General features: G+C 47.4%; 1 long non-coding RNA gene and 1 pseudogene across 2 annotated transcripts in view; one reads left to right on the forward strand and one right to left on the reverse strand.

Moving 5' to 3' along the window:
- The window catches only part of LOC147091128 (ephrin-B2-like), a 376,707-nt pseudogene that overhangs the window by 315,068 nt on the left and 45,956 nt on the right, over positions 1 to 15,683 (forward strand). The window lies entirely within an intron of this gene.
- On the reverse strand, positions 7,511 to 14,069 carry LOC147091129 (uncharacterized). The gene is made up of 2 exons (XR_015075380.1): positions 13,763 to 14,069; positions 7,511 to 7,773 (listed from the first exon to the last, which is right to left on the reverse strand). It is a non-coding gene; the product is annotated as an uncharacterized LOC147091129 (long non-coding RNA).

Here is a 15,683-nt window from a genome sequence, read left to right on the forward strand (position 1 = left end):
GGCTCCCTGGCAGCCACGGGGGCCAGGGTGGGGTGGGGGGGTGGAGGGGAGGAAAAGAGTGAAAGAGCAATAGTGGTAGGGGATTCGATAGTTAGGGGAGCAGATAGGCATTCCTGCGGCCGTAGATGTGACTCCAGGACGGTATGTTGCCTCCCTGGTGCCAGGGTCAAGGATGTCACTGAGCAGCTGCAGGACACTCTGAGGAGGGAGGGGTGAACAGCCAGAGGTCGTTGTCCATATCGGTACCAACGACATAGGCAGAAAGAGGGATGAGGTCCTGCAGGCAGAGTTTAAGGAGCTAGGAGAGAGATTAAAAAGCAGGACCTCAAAGGTAGTAATCTCTGGATTACTCCCGGTGCCACGTGCTAGTGAGTACAGGAATAGGAGGATAGAACAGATGAATGCGTGGCTGGAAAGATGGTGCAGGAGGGAGGGCTTTAGATTCCTGAGGCATTGGGACCGATTCTGGGGAAGGTGGGACCTGTACAAGCCGGACGGGTTACACCTCAACAGAGCCGGGACTGATATTCTCGCGGGGAGGTTTGTTAGTGCTGTTGGGGAGGGTTTAAACTAACTTGGCAGGGGGATGGGCACCAGCATATAGGAGTAGAAAAGAGGAATAAGGTGCATAAAAGAGTGAGTGTGTTGGATAGTACTAGAGAAGATAGTACTAGAGGCGATAGTAGAACCATATTAGATAGGAGCAGACTAAGAAAGACTACGAAAAATTCAAAAATGGGTTTAGAATGCATGTACGTAAACACACAAAGTGTGGTGAATAAGGTTGGTGAGCTACAAGCACAATTAGCTGTGTGGCAATATGATGTGGCAATAACGGAAACGTGGCTTAAAAACGGTGAGGACTGGGCACTTAATATTCAAGGGTACAATGTGTTCAGAAAAGATAGGGATGGAAAAAGGGAGGTGGGGTGGCAGTGCTGATTAAGTAAGACAGAAACAGAAAAACAGAAAAATAGGAGCAGGAGTCGGCCATTCAGCCCTTCGAGCCTGCTCCGCCATTCAATGTAATCATGGCTGATCCTCTATCTCAATGCCATATTCCCGCTCTCTCCCCATACCCCTTGATGCCTTTTGTGTCTAGAAATCTATCTATCTCCTTCTTAAATATATTCAGTGACTTGGCCTCCACAGCCTTCTGTGGTAGAGAATTCCACAGGTTCACCACCCTCTGAGTGAAGAAATTTCTCCTCATCTCAGTCCTAAATGTCCTACCCCGTATCCTGAGACTGAGACCCCTCGTTCTAGACCCCCCAGCCAGGGGAAACATTCTCCCTGCATCCAGTCTGTCTAGTCCTGTCAGAATTTTATACGTTTCAATGAGATCCCCTCTCATTCTTCTAAACTCTAGTGAATACAGGCCTAGTCGACCCAATCTCTCCTCATATGACAGTCCTGCCATCCCAGGAATCAGTCTGGTGAACCTTCGCTGCACTCCCTCTATGGCAAGTATATCCTTTCTTAGGTAAGGAGACCAAAACTGTACACAGTACTCCAGGTGTGGTCTCACCAAGGCCCTGTATAACTGTAGTAAGACATCCTTGCTCCTGTACTCAAATCCTCTTGCAATGAAGGCCAACATACCATTTGCCTTCCTAACTGCTTGCTGCACCTGCATGCTTGCTTTCAGTGACTGGTGTACAAGGACACCCAGGTCCCTTTGTACATCAACATTTCCCAATCTATCACCATTTAAATAATACTCTGCCTTTCTGTTTTTCCTACCGAAGTGGATAACTTCACATTTATCCACGTTAATACTGCATCTGCCATGTATTTGCCCACTCACTCAACTTGTCTAAATCACCTTGAAGCCTCTTTGCATCCTCCTCACAACTCACAATCCCACCTAGTTTCGTGTCGTCAGCAAACTTGGAAATATTACATTTGGTTCCCTCATCCAAATCATTGATATATATTGTGAATAGCTGAGGCCCAAGCACTGCTCCCTGCGGTACCCCACTAGTCACCGCCTGCCACCCCAAAAAAGACCCAATTATTCCTACTCTCTGTTTCCTGTCTGTTAACCAGTTTTCAATCCATGCCGGTATATTACCCCCAATCCCATGTGCTTTAATTTTGCACACTAACCTCTTATGTAGGACTTTATCAAAGGCCTTCTGAAAATCCAAATACACCACATCCACTGGTTCGCCCTTATCTATTCTACCAGTTACATCCTCAGAAAACTCCAGTAGGTTTGTCACTGATTTCCCTTTTATAAATCCATGTTGACTTTGTCTAATCCCGTTGATATTTTGTAAGTGTCCTGTTATCACATCCTTTAAAATAGACTCTAGCATTTTCCCTACTACTGATGTTAGGCTAACTGGACTGCAGTTCCCTGCTTTCTCTTCCTCCTTTTGTAAATAGTGGGGTTACATTTGCCACCCTCCAATCTGCAGAAATTGTTCCATAATCTATAGAATTTTGGAAAATGACAACCAATGCATCCACTATTTCCATGGCTACCTCTTATGAGGTCCTGGGGATTTATCAGCTTTCAGTCCCATTAATTTCTCCAGCACACTTTTTTTTAACTAATATTAATTCCCTTTAATTCCTCCTTCTCACTAGACCCTTGGTTCTCTAGCATTTCTGGGAAGTTATTTGTGTCCTCTTGTGTGAAGACAGAACCAAAGTATTTGTTTAATTGCTCTGCCATTTCCTTGTTCCCCATTATAAATTCCCCCTTTTCTGACTGTAAGGGACCTACATTTGAATTCACTAATCTTTTTCTTTTTATATACTTGAAGTTTTTACAGTCCGCTTTTATGTTCCTTGCAAGTTTACTCTCATACTCTATTTTTCCCTTCTTAATCAATCTCTTGGCCCTTTTTTACTGAACTCTAAACTGCTCCCAATTCAGAGGTTTGCTACTTTTTCTGGCAACTTTATATGACTCTTTGGATCTAATTGTATCCTTAATTTCTTTTGTTAGCCATGGTTGGGCTGATTTTCCTTTTGTGATCATACCCTTTGTCGTATTGGAAAGGCTGGATGGTCTTGAGGGGACAAGGACAGAATCCATTTGGTTAGAGTTGAGGAGCAAAAAGGGTATTCTATAGGCCTCCAAATAGTGACAGGGAGGTAGAGGAGCAAATGTGCAGGGAAATCGCAGAGATAGGCAAGAGCTATAGAGTGGTGACATTGGGGGACTTTAATTACCCAAATATCGATTGGGAAAATGCTAGGGAAAAGAGGGGAGAAATTTCTGAAATGTGTTAAAATTTCATTGACCCAACTAGGAAGGAGGTATTGCTGGATCTGGTGCTGGGGAATGAGGTGGGCCAAGTGTCTGTGGGAGAACGCCTGGGTACGAGTGATCATCGTATCATAAAATTTAGATTAGCAATGGAGAGGAGCAAGGAACAATCTAGAGTGGAACTTCTAAACTGGAATAGGGCTAACTTCAATGGGATGCGAAAGGATCTAGCCAGAGTAAAATGGAACCAAAGACTGAGAGGAAAAACTATAACAGAACAATGGATGATCTTTAAAGGAGGCGATGTTCCAAGTACAGGCTAGGTACATTCCAACAAGAGGGAAGGGGAAGGGAACCAAAGCAAGGGCTCCTTGGATGACGAGGGAGATAGAGAAGATGATTAAACAAAAAGAGGGTGTATGATGCATATCAGGTGAACTCTTCAAGGGAGAACCAGACTAAATACAATAAGTTGAGGGGATGTGAAGATGAAAATAAGATTGGCAAAGAGAGTAGAATGGCAGTTAACATAAAAGGGAACCCAAAAATCTACCTGCATGTAAACATTAAGCGGGTAGTAAGAGGTGGGATGGGGCCTATTAGAGACAAAGAAGGTGAGATATGCTTAGAGGCGCAGGGCAAGGCTAGAATACTCAATGAGTACTTTGTATCGGTGTTTACTAAGGAGGTGGATGCTGACAAAATATCAGTAGAAGTGGAAAAGCTAGAACCAATGGAAAGGGTGAAAATTGATAGACAGGATGTACTAGAAAGGCTGGGTATGCTTAGAGTGGACAAGTCCCCTGGTCCAGATGTCTTGCATCCCAGGTTGCTAAGGGAATTGGGGGATGAGATAGTGGAAGGGCTTGCCATAATTTTCCAAACTTCCCTAGATGCGGGGGAGGTGCCTCAGGATTGGAAAGTGGCAAATGTGACACCATTGTTCAAGAAAGGGTGTAAGGACAATCCTAGTAACTACAGGCCGGTCAGTGTAACATCAGTGGTGGGTAAAGTTTTAGAAACAATAATCAAGGAAAAAATTAACAGGCATTTGGAGAGGTTTAAGCTAATTAAGGAGAGCCAACACGAGTTTGTAAAAGGAAGATTGTGTTTGACTAATTTTTTGATGAAGTAACAGAGGATTGATGAAGGGAATGCAATGGATGTTGTCTACATGGATTTTTGGAAGGCGTTTGACAAGGTACCACATAGAAACATAGAAACATAGAGATAGGAACAGGAGTAGGCCATTCGGCCCTTCGAGCCTGCTCTGCCATTCAATGAGATCATGGCTGATCTTCGTCTGAGATCATAGCTGATCTTACCAGTTCAGTACCCCGTCCCCGCCTTTTCTCCGTAACCCTTAATCCCCTTAGCCTTCAGAAATATATCCAATTCTCTCTTGAAAATATTTATTGAATTAGCCTTCACAGCCCTCTGTGGCAGGGAATTCCACAGGCTCACCACTCTTTGAGTGAAGAAATTCTTCCTCATCTCTGTTTTAAATGATTTGCCCGCTATTTTTAGACTGTGGCCCCTGGTTCTGTGCTCCCCTGCCATTGGAAACATTCTCTCTGAATTCAGCCTGTCCAGGCCTGCCATAATTTTATATGTTTCGATGAGATCCCCTCTCAATCTTCTAAACTCCAGTGAGTACAAGCCCAAACTATTCAATCTCTCCTCGTAGGTCATTCCCGCCATTCCAGGTATCAGCCTGGTGAATCGCCGCTGCACTCTTTCCATGGCAAGAACATCCTTCCTCAGATGGGGCGACCAAAACTGTACACAATACTCCAGATGCGGTCTCACCAGCACCTTGTACAGCTGTAGTAAGGTATCCCTATTCCTATACTCGAACCCCCTTGATATGAACGCCAACATACCATTTGCCTTCTTAATCGCCTGTTGCACCTGCATGCTTTCCTTCAGTGACTGGTGCACAAGAACACCCAGGTCCCTCTGCACTTCCCCATCTCCCAATCTATTGCCATTTAGATAATAATCCACCCTCCTGTTTTTACCCCCAAAGTGGATGACCTCGCATTTATCCACATTATAGTGCATCTGCCACGTATCCGCCCATTCCCCCAACCTGTCCAAATCGCACTGTAGCCTCCTGACATCCTCATCAGAGCCCACCCCTCCTCCTAGTTTAGTGTCGTCAGCGAATTTGGAAATATTGCATCCAATTCCCTGATCCAGATCATTTATATATATTGTGAACAGCTGGGGTCCCAGGACAGATCCTTGCGGCACCCCGCTGGTCACTGCCTGCCACTCCGAAAACGAGCCATTTATTCCAACTCTCTGTTTTCTATCCGCCAGCCAGTTCTCTATCCACGTTAATACTTTGCCCCCAATCCCATGAGCCTTAATTTTGCATGATAATCTTTTGTGTGGAACCTTATCGAAGGCTTTCTGGAAGTCAAGGTTCACCACATCCACTGGCTCTCCCCCATCTATTTTACCAGTTACTCCCTCAAAAAATTCCAGCAGATTAGTCAAACACGATTTACCCTTTGTAAATCCATGTTGACTCTGTCCGATCCTTTCCCCATTTGTCAAGTGCTCCGCTATTTTATCCTTAATAATGGACTCTAGCATTTTGCCCACAACCGATGTAAGGCTTACTGGTCTATAATTCCCTTTCTCTCTACCCCCCTTTTTAAATATTGGGGTAACATTAGCTACCCTCCAATCCACGGGTACTGTTCCCGAGTCAATGGAGTTCCGGAAGATGATCCTTAGAGCATCTGCTATCTCCAGGGCCACCTCCTTAAGTACCCTAGGATGTAGTTTATCAGGCCCCGGGGATTTGTCGGCCTTCAGTCCCCTCAACTTACCCAACACCATATCCCTAGAGATACTAATTTCTGTCAGCTCCTCCCTCTCATTAGTCCCTATGTTTGCCGATATTCCTGGGAGGTTATTTGTGTCCTCCTTTGTGAATACAGAACCAAAGTATGAGTTTAATTGGTCTGCCATTTCCTTATTCTCCATTATATATTCTCCCGAATCGGACTGCAAGGGACCGACTTGGGATTTTACCAGTCTTTTCCTCCTGATATACCGATAAAAGCTTTTGCAGTCTGTCTTTATGTTTGCTGCAAGTTTACTTTCGTATTCTATTTTCCCCTTCCTGATTAATCCCTTTGTCCTCTTTTGCTGTATCCTGTACTGCCCCCAATCTTCCGGTCTGGTGCTTTTTTTTTGCCAGTTGATATGCCCTTTTTTTTGATTTTATGCTGTCCCTAATTTCCCTCGTTATCCACGGTTGAGTCACCTTTTTAGGTTTATTTTTATGCCAAACCGGTATAAACATGTTCTGGAATTCTTCCATTCTATCTTTGAATGCTTGCCATTGTCTATCCACTGTCAATCCCCCCAGAAACACCACCCAATCAGTCTTACCCAATTCCCGTCTCATACCCTCGTAATTCCCTTTATTTAAGTTCTGGACCTTAGTCTCTGATTCAATTTCCTCACTCTCCATCTCGACTGAGAGCTCGATCATATTATGATCGCTCTGACCCAAGGGGCCTCGTACAAGAAGATTGCTGATAAAAGGCTGGTTAACAAAATTGAGGCTCATGGAATAGGTGGATCAGTGACCGTTTGGATAAGGAATTGCCTTAAGGACAGAAAACAGTGAGTTGTGGTAAATGGCTATTTTTCAGACTGGAGGATGGTAGACAATGGTGTTCCCCAAAGGTCAGTGCTGGGATATTGAGAGAGTGGTTAACAAAGCATATGGGATCTTGGGCTTCATAAATAGAGGTACTGAGTACAAAGGTAGAGAAGTTATGCTGAACCTTTATAAAGCGCTGGTTAGGCCACAACTGGAGTATTGTGTCCAGTTCTGGTCACCACACTTTAGGAAGGATGTGAAGGCCCTTGAGAGGGTGCAGAGGAGATTTACCAGAATGGTTCCAGGGATGGGGGATCTTAGCTACAAGGACAGGTTGGAGAAGCTGGATTTGTTTTCATTAGAGCAAAGGAGGTTGAGGGGTGATTTGATAGATGTGTACAAGATTATGACGTGTAACTCGCTGGCTTTGAGGGAAATAAACTTGCAGGACTACGGGGTTAGGGACGGACTAGATTGCTCTAGAGAATCTCTCTCGCTCTCGTCCAGTTGGGTGAGAGAGATTTATTGACACCATTCATTTGCGCTCTATAAAAGATTGATTGCAAATCTCTAACCAACAGCAACTGTCAGTCAATTTGAACAGAACCCAAGAATCATCCAGCAGTGACCAGGTAAAAAGCAAATAAAGTGACCACAACTAGATTTAAACTTTTTAATTTCATCACAGAGCATCAATAGTACAAAAATGGGCCATTGTAGCAGGTAAGCTCCTGGTGAGGGATATAAAAGCAGTATTTTCAATCTCCCGGTAGCAGTAGCAATGCAGCAACAGCACACTGTCAAAATGTAATCCAGCCCGATCAGGCATTGTTATTCCTCAAGTGCGTAGCCCACCTCTCTACTTCTGTACGGACCATGGGTGCTGAAATACCCTCGTCGCAGCCCTCCCCTATAACTAGCACTGAAAGAGAAGAAACACAAGATTAATGAAGCCTCCAGCTACCGCCCCATCTCCTTACTTTGCACTTGTTATAAAGTTCTGGCGAGGCGACTTGTCCACAGACCAGCCCCCATCATCGAGCCAACCATCCCTAAGGAACAAGCGGGCATCCGGAGCGACTGTAACTGCTGCGACTAGGCGGTAGCTTTAACGCACATCGAAGTAGGCTTCCAGCGCCAGCTCCAGACCGCTCGTGGGCCTGTCAGCAGCATATGACACAGTATGGAAGCACGGACTGCTTTTCAAGCTCTCCGCCATTTTACCCTGCAGAACAACGATCCATCTTCTCAACTCCATGCTTAGCAACCGACGCTTGTGTGGACTTTGGCTCCCAGAAGAGCAGATATAGGACATTGAACAGACTCCCACCAGGGTTCTGTCCTGGCACCCATGTTATTCAATGTTTACACCAGTGACCTGCCTGAAACAGAGTCCCACAAGTTCGTATACGCTGATGACATTGCCTTGGCCATGCAAAACATGAATCTGTCCATCACCGAGGAGACCCTGACCAGTGATTTACAGAGGATGGAGGCCTACTTCCGCCGATGGCAGCTTCGGCCAAACCCACAAAAGACCGTCACCTCGACATTCCACCTCAACACCCATCAAGCAACCAAGCTTTGAAAGTCTCCTTTTGCGGCGCAGAGGTAAACCAGGCCAAAAACCCCTCCATATAGACAACACCTCCAGAACCTTGGGAAGAAACTAAAGAGTAGGGTCAACATGATCCAGAAACTCACTGGATCCACATGGGGAGCAGACGCTCAAACCCTCCGTACGGCAGCACTCGCCCTGGTGTACCCTACAGCGGAGTACTGCTCTCCGGCATGGCTATCAAGTCCATGTCAAATCTGTTATGTCCAGCTGAACTCCAGATTATCGACACCAATACCTTGGCTGCCCGTGCTTGCAAACATCGCACCACCACACCTACGCCACGAATATGCAGTCTCCAGAGAATACAACCGCTACACCAGCAAAGACACGATCCAGGCCGACTTGACCAGCCTCCCACCAACCCATCTCAAATCTAGAAGGCCATTTTGGACCATCGCTGAAGCCCTTCAGCGATCTCCCCTCAGCCTTGATGACCGATGGCGAATTGCTTGAAGAACAGCGACATACATTCCTTAGAGGACCCCACAGTACAACCTGAAGGATCAAACCTTCCTCACAAACAGTGGACAACCATCGACCGCCTCAGAACCGGTCATGGTAGATGCTGCCACCTGCTCCATAGATGGAAGATTAAAGCATCCCCACCATGCGACTGTGGAGCTCCTGATCAGACCCGGGAGCACATCATTGAGCACTGCCCTCAGAGGAAATTCACAGGCAGCCGACAAGATATCCACGCTGTTACACCGGAAGCTTTGGCCTGGATATCTGACTTCGATATTGACATTTGATTTGCTTGGCTACTACCGTAGGAAAGAGGAAGACAGGCAGTACACAAAGCAACCAACACGCAGCCCTCAGTGGTTTCTCACTGTCATTAGCGTGGTACTGCACCAGGCAAGTTACACAGGAATGTGGAAAAGTACTCCAAGCTGTCAAAGTGCAAGGCAGCCTCCTATCCCACTACACCAGAACAGCAATGGCACCAACCGCCAGACAGAAACCTCCTCCAACTGGCAATGTGGAGCAGGAAAACTGGCTACTTCTCCACCCCCCACCCCGCTCTTTAACCCAGGCATGGTCAGTTGTAGCACTGCTGCCAACGTAACTGAAATTAGCTGGGATCTTCCTGGGCAATGCATTTAACACTAAGCATCCTAAAAGGAAAGGAGACTGATCTACTTTAGGTATTGAGCAATAAAGGAGCTGCAACAGGCTTCAAGTCTGTCTCCCCCCCCCCCCGAAGGGCAGTGTCAGATCAGGCCCCCCCCATCCCATAATACCAGCTGAAGTGATCAGGGGCAGCAAATGCAAGCTTAGCAAAGTGGGGCTCATTGTTCTAATCTGATGTACGTGCTCCCATGAGTCAGACAGAAATCAGGAGTAGGAAGCTTATCCTCTGTTCCACCCCCCACCCCCCCCGCCCCCCCCAGGAAACACTGCTCCTCCTCCCGAAAACACTGCCATCAACCTCAGTTTCCAATTGACCCCCCGGCCTCAACAGCTTTTTGGGGGAGAGAGTTCCAGATTTTCACCCCCCTTTGTGTGAAGAAGTGCTTCCTGACATCACCCCTGAACGGCCTGGCTCTCATTTTAAGGTTCTGCCCCCTTGTTCTGGACTCCCCCCACCAGAGGAAATAGTTTCTCTCTCTCCACCCGATCAACTCCTTTAATCATCTTCAACACCTCGATTAGGTCACCCCTTAATCTTCTAAACTCGAGGGAACACAAGCCCAGTCTGTGCAACCTGGCCTCGGAATTTAACCCTTTTAGCCCCCGGGTATCGTTCTGGGGAATCTGCGCGGCTCCCCCTCCAAGGCCGAGATATCCTTCCTGAGGGGCGGGGCCCAGGACTGAACCCGGTCACTCCAGGTGGGGTCTGACCCAGGCTCTGTACACCTGAAGCCTCCCTTCCTCCCCTTGGTATTCTGTCCATGGGCCCCTAAATCTCTCAGCTCCTCCACAGTTCCCAGCTTCTCACCATTTAGAAAATACTGACTTGTTTTTTTAGATCCAAAGTGGATGACCTCACACTTGAACCCACGTTGAACTCAATCTGCCACAGTTTTGCCCACTCACTTAAGAACATTAAAAATTAGGAGCAAGGAGGCCATGCAGCCCCTTGAGCCTGCACCATCATTCCATAAGATCATGGCTGATGTTCAACCTCAACTCCACTTTCCCACCCAATCTCCATATCCCTCAATTCCCCTCGAGTCCAAACATCTATCGATCTCAGCCTTGAATATACTCAACGACTGAGTATCCACAGCCCTTTCGGATAGAGAATTCCAAAGATTCACAACCCTCCAAGTCAAAAAAATTCCTCCTCATCTCAGTCCTAAATGCTGACCTATTATCCTGAGACTATGCCCCCTAGTTCTAGACACTCCAGCCAGGGGGAACCAACCTCTCAGCATCCACCCCGTCAATCCCCCTCAGAATCTTATGTTTCAATGAGATCACCTCATTCTTCTAAACTCCAGGCCCAATCTACTCAATCCATTAATGTCCCTGTCCAACTTTCTGCTCCCATCTGCACTACTTACTGGGCCTCCTAACTAGGTGTCAGCAAACTTGGATATACAGCTCTCTATTCCTTCATCTAAGTCATTAATAATGACAGTGAGAAGCAGAGGCCTCAGTACAGATCCCTGGGGGACACCACTCGTCACATCTGGCCAATTTGAATACATACCCATTATCCCCACTCTGTCTCCTAACCAATTCCTTATCCAAGCCAACAAGTTGGCTCCAATTACATGCGCTTCCATTTATCCCCAACAGTCTCTTATGTGGAACCTTATTTATATGGACTTCCAGGGGCATTCAAGAACATCCAGACCGTTCCTTATCGTTAGTGACCTCCTCAAAAAATTCAGCTAGGTTCGTTAGACATGACTTGCCCGTTACAAATCCATGCTGGCTCTCTGATCAGCTCCTATCTGCTACTCTGTCTCCAATAACAGATTCTAGTAACTTCCCCACAATAGACCTTAGACTAAGAGGTCTACAATTCCCTAGGTTCTCTCTCGCCTACCCTTCTTTGATAATGGAGTGACCGTGGCAATTTTCCAATCCAAGGGGACAATTCCTGAATCAAGCACATTTTGGAAGATTATAACTAGAGCATTTACAATTTCCTCACCTATCTTTTAATACTCAGGGATGGAAAGCATCAGGTCCAGGAGATGCATTCATCTTTAGTCTCATTTTCTTCATTACCATTTTTTAAAAAACTTACTAAATCTAGTAAGTGCCTCTCCTTGATTTATTTTTACTTTCCCTCCTACCTGATGTTTTATCCTCTTCCTCTACGGTGAAGACCGATACCCCTGTACACAGTAAATATTTAGCAAGTCTGCCATTTCCTTATTTTCAAATACAGCAATACCAGAGTTTGTCTTTAAGGGGCCCACATTATCCTCAGCCACCCTCAATATATTTGCAAAAATCTTGTGTTGTGCTGGATATCCCTCGCAAGCCTTTGCTCATTCCCCTTTTTGCAGCACTGGTGATCTCGTTTTTTGCCTTTGTATAAACCCTTTTAGTTTTATACTATTTCTCACTTCTTTTGTTGACCAAGATTGTTTAATTACACAAGTAGAGGTGTAATGGAGTGACCGTGGCAATTTTCCAATCCAAGGGGACCTTCGCCCGGCACCTTCACGTTCAAGCGCAGGAGATGCAACACCTGCCCTTTTACCTCCCCCCTTCCCACTTTCCAGGGCACCCAAACACCCCTTCCAGGTGAAACAGCGATTTACTTGTACTTCTTGCAATTTAGTACACCGTCCTTGGCCTCTTACACTGTTCCAATGAAGCTCAACGTAAGCTCGAGGAACAGCACCTCATCTTTCGATTCGGCACTTTACAGCCTTCCGGACTCAACATCGAATTCAACAATTTCAGACCATAACCTCGGCCCTATTCCTTTTTCCCCCATTATTTTTCCTCCTCACATGGCAGCTGTCGATCATTCTGCCATCACCATTTACATTTCATCTAGAGCCATTTTTTGTTTCTTAACTTGTCCCATTACCATCTCCTTTTGCCTCACACCATCATCCCTTTTCTCTTAATCTCTCCTGCCTTCCAGCCTATCACAGACCTTCCCTTTTGTTCTTTCCTCCCCCCTTGCCCGGCCCCTGCACTTGCTTAAAAACCTGTTCCATCTCCAGCTTTTCCCAGTTCTGACGAAGGGTCATCGACCTGAAACGTTAACTCACTCTCTCCTGACCGGCTGAGGATTTCCAGCATTTTCTGTTTTTATTACAGTAGAAGTTTTGCACGCAACAAATATTTCTTTGAACACTTCCCACTGCTCATCTGTACTTTTATATGTGCTAACAGTTGCACCCAGTCTACTGTGGCCAGTTTCACCCTCAAATTAAAAACTTGGTTTTGGCAATGCATTCAAGTCAACTCTACCTTACTGACAGCTGAGCCGAGTCTCACCCATGGATTTAGATTTAGGTGCGAGCAGCCACTAACTTTACACATTACTCTTTTGTCCAATTACACTTCCGTGAAGTACCTTGAGGGGGGGGGGGGGGGGGGGGGGAGGGGAGGGAGAAAGTTTTCCTACATATAAAAGGAACTATATAAATGCAAGTTGTCTCACTAATTTTACATGAAAGATATTACATCCAGCTCGACTAGTGCTACAGATGCACGAGTAGGGTTCACCAAGTTCCTTCATCATATCGCTGGGTCAAAATCCTGGAACTGCCTACCTAACAACTGTGGGAGCACCTTCGCCACACGGGTAGCAGAGGTTGAAGGCAGCAACTCACCACCAGCTTCTCAAGGGCAACTAGAAAAATAAATGCCGACTTCATCAGCAACGCCCACATCCCATGATATAAAAAGAAAAAACGCAGCCCTGGAGCCAGTCATGTGCAATAAAACCCTAGTAAGGTGATTGTATTGAGGGAGAGGCACCAGGGGAGCAAATCATACCTTGCTGAAGTCAGGCAAAGGGTGCAGCAAGGAGAGAGAGAGATTTCTAGACACAAAAGGCATCGAGGGGTATGGGGAAAGAGAGCAGGAATATGGTATTCAGACAGAGGATCAGCCATGATCATACTGAATGGCACAGCAGGCGCGAATGGCCGACTCCTTGCTCCTATTTTTCTATGTTTCTATCATGCCAGAGATATTAACAGAGAGAAGTTCTTTAAAAAGTTTGCAATGCATCTAGATTTCAGCAAATAAAGAGTTGCTGCAACAGCTACAAGTTACAATTGCATTTGTAAGCAGTGAGTCAGGAGAATGAGCCAATCATGCCAGGACATTGGCAAAAAGGCCATTCCAGTTTAGAACTTACCTGTTTTAGTTTTGCAGATTATTGCACGATTAGCAGGCTTGCCCTTGGCAGCTAAAATAATGCAATCCTCTTGGTCGAAACGGTCTTGACATACTGTATACTTCTTAAGCCCCAACGTCACCCCATTGGTGGTGATCCCACTCCGATCCTTCGCCACAAACACCTGAATCTGCTCGGGCTGCAACACAAGAGTTGGTACAAGTCAGCAGGCATCAAGACTGAAGTCAAACAAAAGCCAAATACCGAGGATGCTGGAAATCCAATTCCCCCGCCCACTGGAGGGTAAAGCGCGGCCTCAGTAAACAGCACCGGGGGGGGGGGGGGAAAGAGAGAAGGGGGGGGGGGAAAGAGAGAAGGGGGGGGGGAAAGAGAGAAGGGGGGGGGAAAAGAGAGAAGGGGGGGGGAAAAGAGAGAAGGGGGGGGGAAAGAGAGAAGGGGGGGGGGGAAAGAGAGAAGGGGGGGGGGAAAGAGAGAAGGGGGGGGGAAAGAGAGAAGGGGGGGGGAAAGAGAGAAGGGGGGGGAAAGAGAGAAGGGGGGGGGAGAAAGAAGGGGGGAAAAGAGAGAAGGGGGGGGAAAAGAGAGAAGGGGGGGGAAAAGAGAGAAGGGGGGAGAGAGAAGGGGGGGGAAAAGAGAGAAGGGGGGGAAAAGAGAGAAGGGGGGGGGAAAAGAGAGAAGGGGGGGGAAAAGAGAGAAGGGGGGGGAAAAGAGAGAAGGGGGGGGAAAAGAGAGAAGGGGGGGAAAGAGAGAAGGGGGGGTAAAGAGAGAGGGGGGGGAAAGAGAGAGGGGGGATAAGAGAAGGGGGAAAAGAGAGAAGGGGGGGAAAAGAGAGAAGGGGGGGGAAAGAGAGAAGGGGGGGGAAAGAGAGAAGGGGGGGGAAAGAGAGAAGGGGGGGGAAAGAGAGAAGGGGGGGGAGAGAGGGGGGGGAAAGAGAGAAGGGGGGGGGAGATGAGTAGGGGGGGAAGTGAGTAGGGGGGGGAAGTGAGAAGGGGGGGGGAAAGAGAGAAGGGGGGGGGAATGAGAGTTGGGGGGGTAGTGAGAGTGGGGGGGTAGTGTAGAGGGGGGGGTATGTGAGGTAGGGGGGGGGAAAGAGAGTAGGGGGGGGTAGTGAGTTGGGGGGGAAAGAGTGATGGGGGGGGGATGAGTGAAGGGGGGGGGGATTGTGTGTTGGGGGGGTTTGTGTGAGGGGGGGTTTGTGTTGGGGGGGGAAAGTGAGATGGGGGGGGTATGTGAGTTGGGGGGGGGGAAAGTGAGTTGGGGGGGTTTGTTGATGGGGGGGTGTTGTTGGGGGTTGGTGAGTTGGGGGGGTTTGTGTTGGGGGGGTTGTGTGTTGGGGGGGTTTGTGTGATGGGGGTTGGGGGGGTTGTGTGTTGGGGGGGGTTTGTGTGTTGGGGGGGTTTGTGTTGGGGGGGGTTTGTGTGTTGGGGGTTTTGTGTGTTGGGGGTGTTGTGTGTTGGGGGGGGGTTGTGTGTTGGGGGGGTTGTGTGTTGGGGGGGTTGTGTGTTGGGGGGTTGTGTTGGGGGGGGTTGTGTTGGGTTGGGGTTGGGGGTGTTGTTGGGGGGTTGTGTGTTGGGGGGTTGTGTTGGGGGGGTTGTTGTGGGGGGTTGTGTGTTGGGGGGGGTTGTGTTGGGGGGTTGTTGTTGGGTTGTTGGGTGTTGGGGTGTGGTTGGGGGGGGGGTGTTGGGGTGTTTGGGGTGTTGTTGGGGGGGTGTGTTGGGGTTGTTGGGGGGGTTGTTGGGTTGGGGTTGGGGTTGTTGGGTGAGGAGAGATTTATTATTAGGTGGTGTTTTTGTGTTGTGAAAAGGAGAAAGGAAGGAGAAAGGAGGAGAGAAAAAAGGGAGAGGGAAGAAAAAAAAGGAGAGAAAAAAAAGGAGAGAGAAAAAAAGGGAGAGAAAGAAAAGGAAGGAGAGGAGAGGAAAAAAAA

This window comes from Somniosus microcephalus, unplaced genomic scaffold (assembly GCF_052327205.1).
Source record: "Somniosus microcephalus isolate GS21.2 unplaced genomic scaffold, FLI_Smic_1.0 unresolved_chr4, whole genome shotgun sequence".
NCBI lineage: Eukaryota > Metazoa > Chordata > Chondrichthyes > Squaliformes > Somniosidae > Somniosus > Somniosus microcephalus.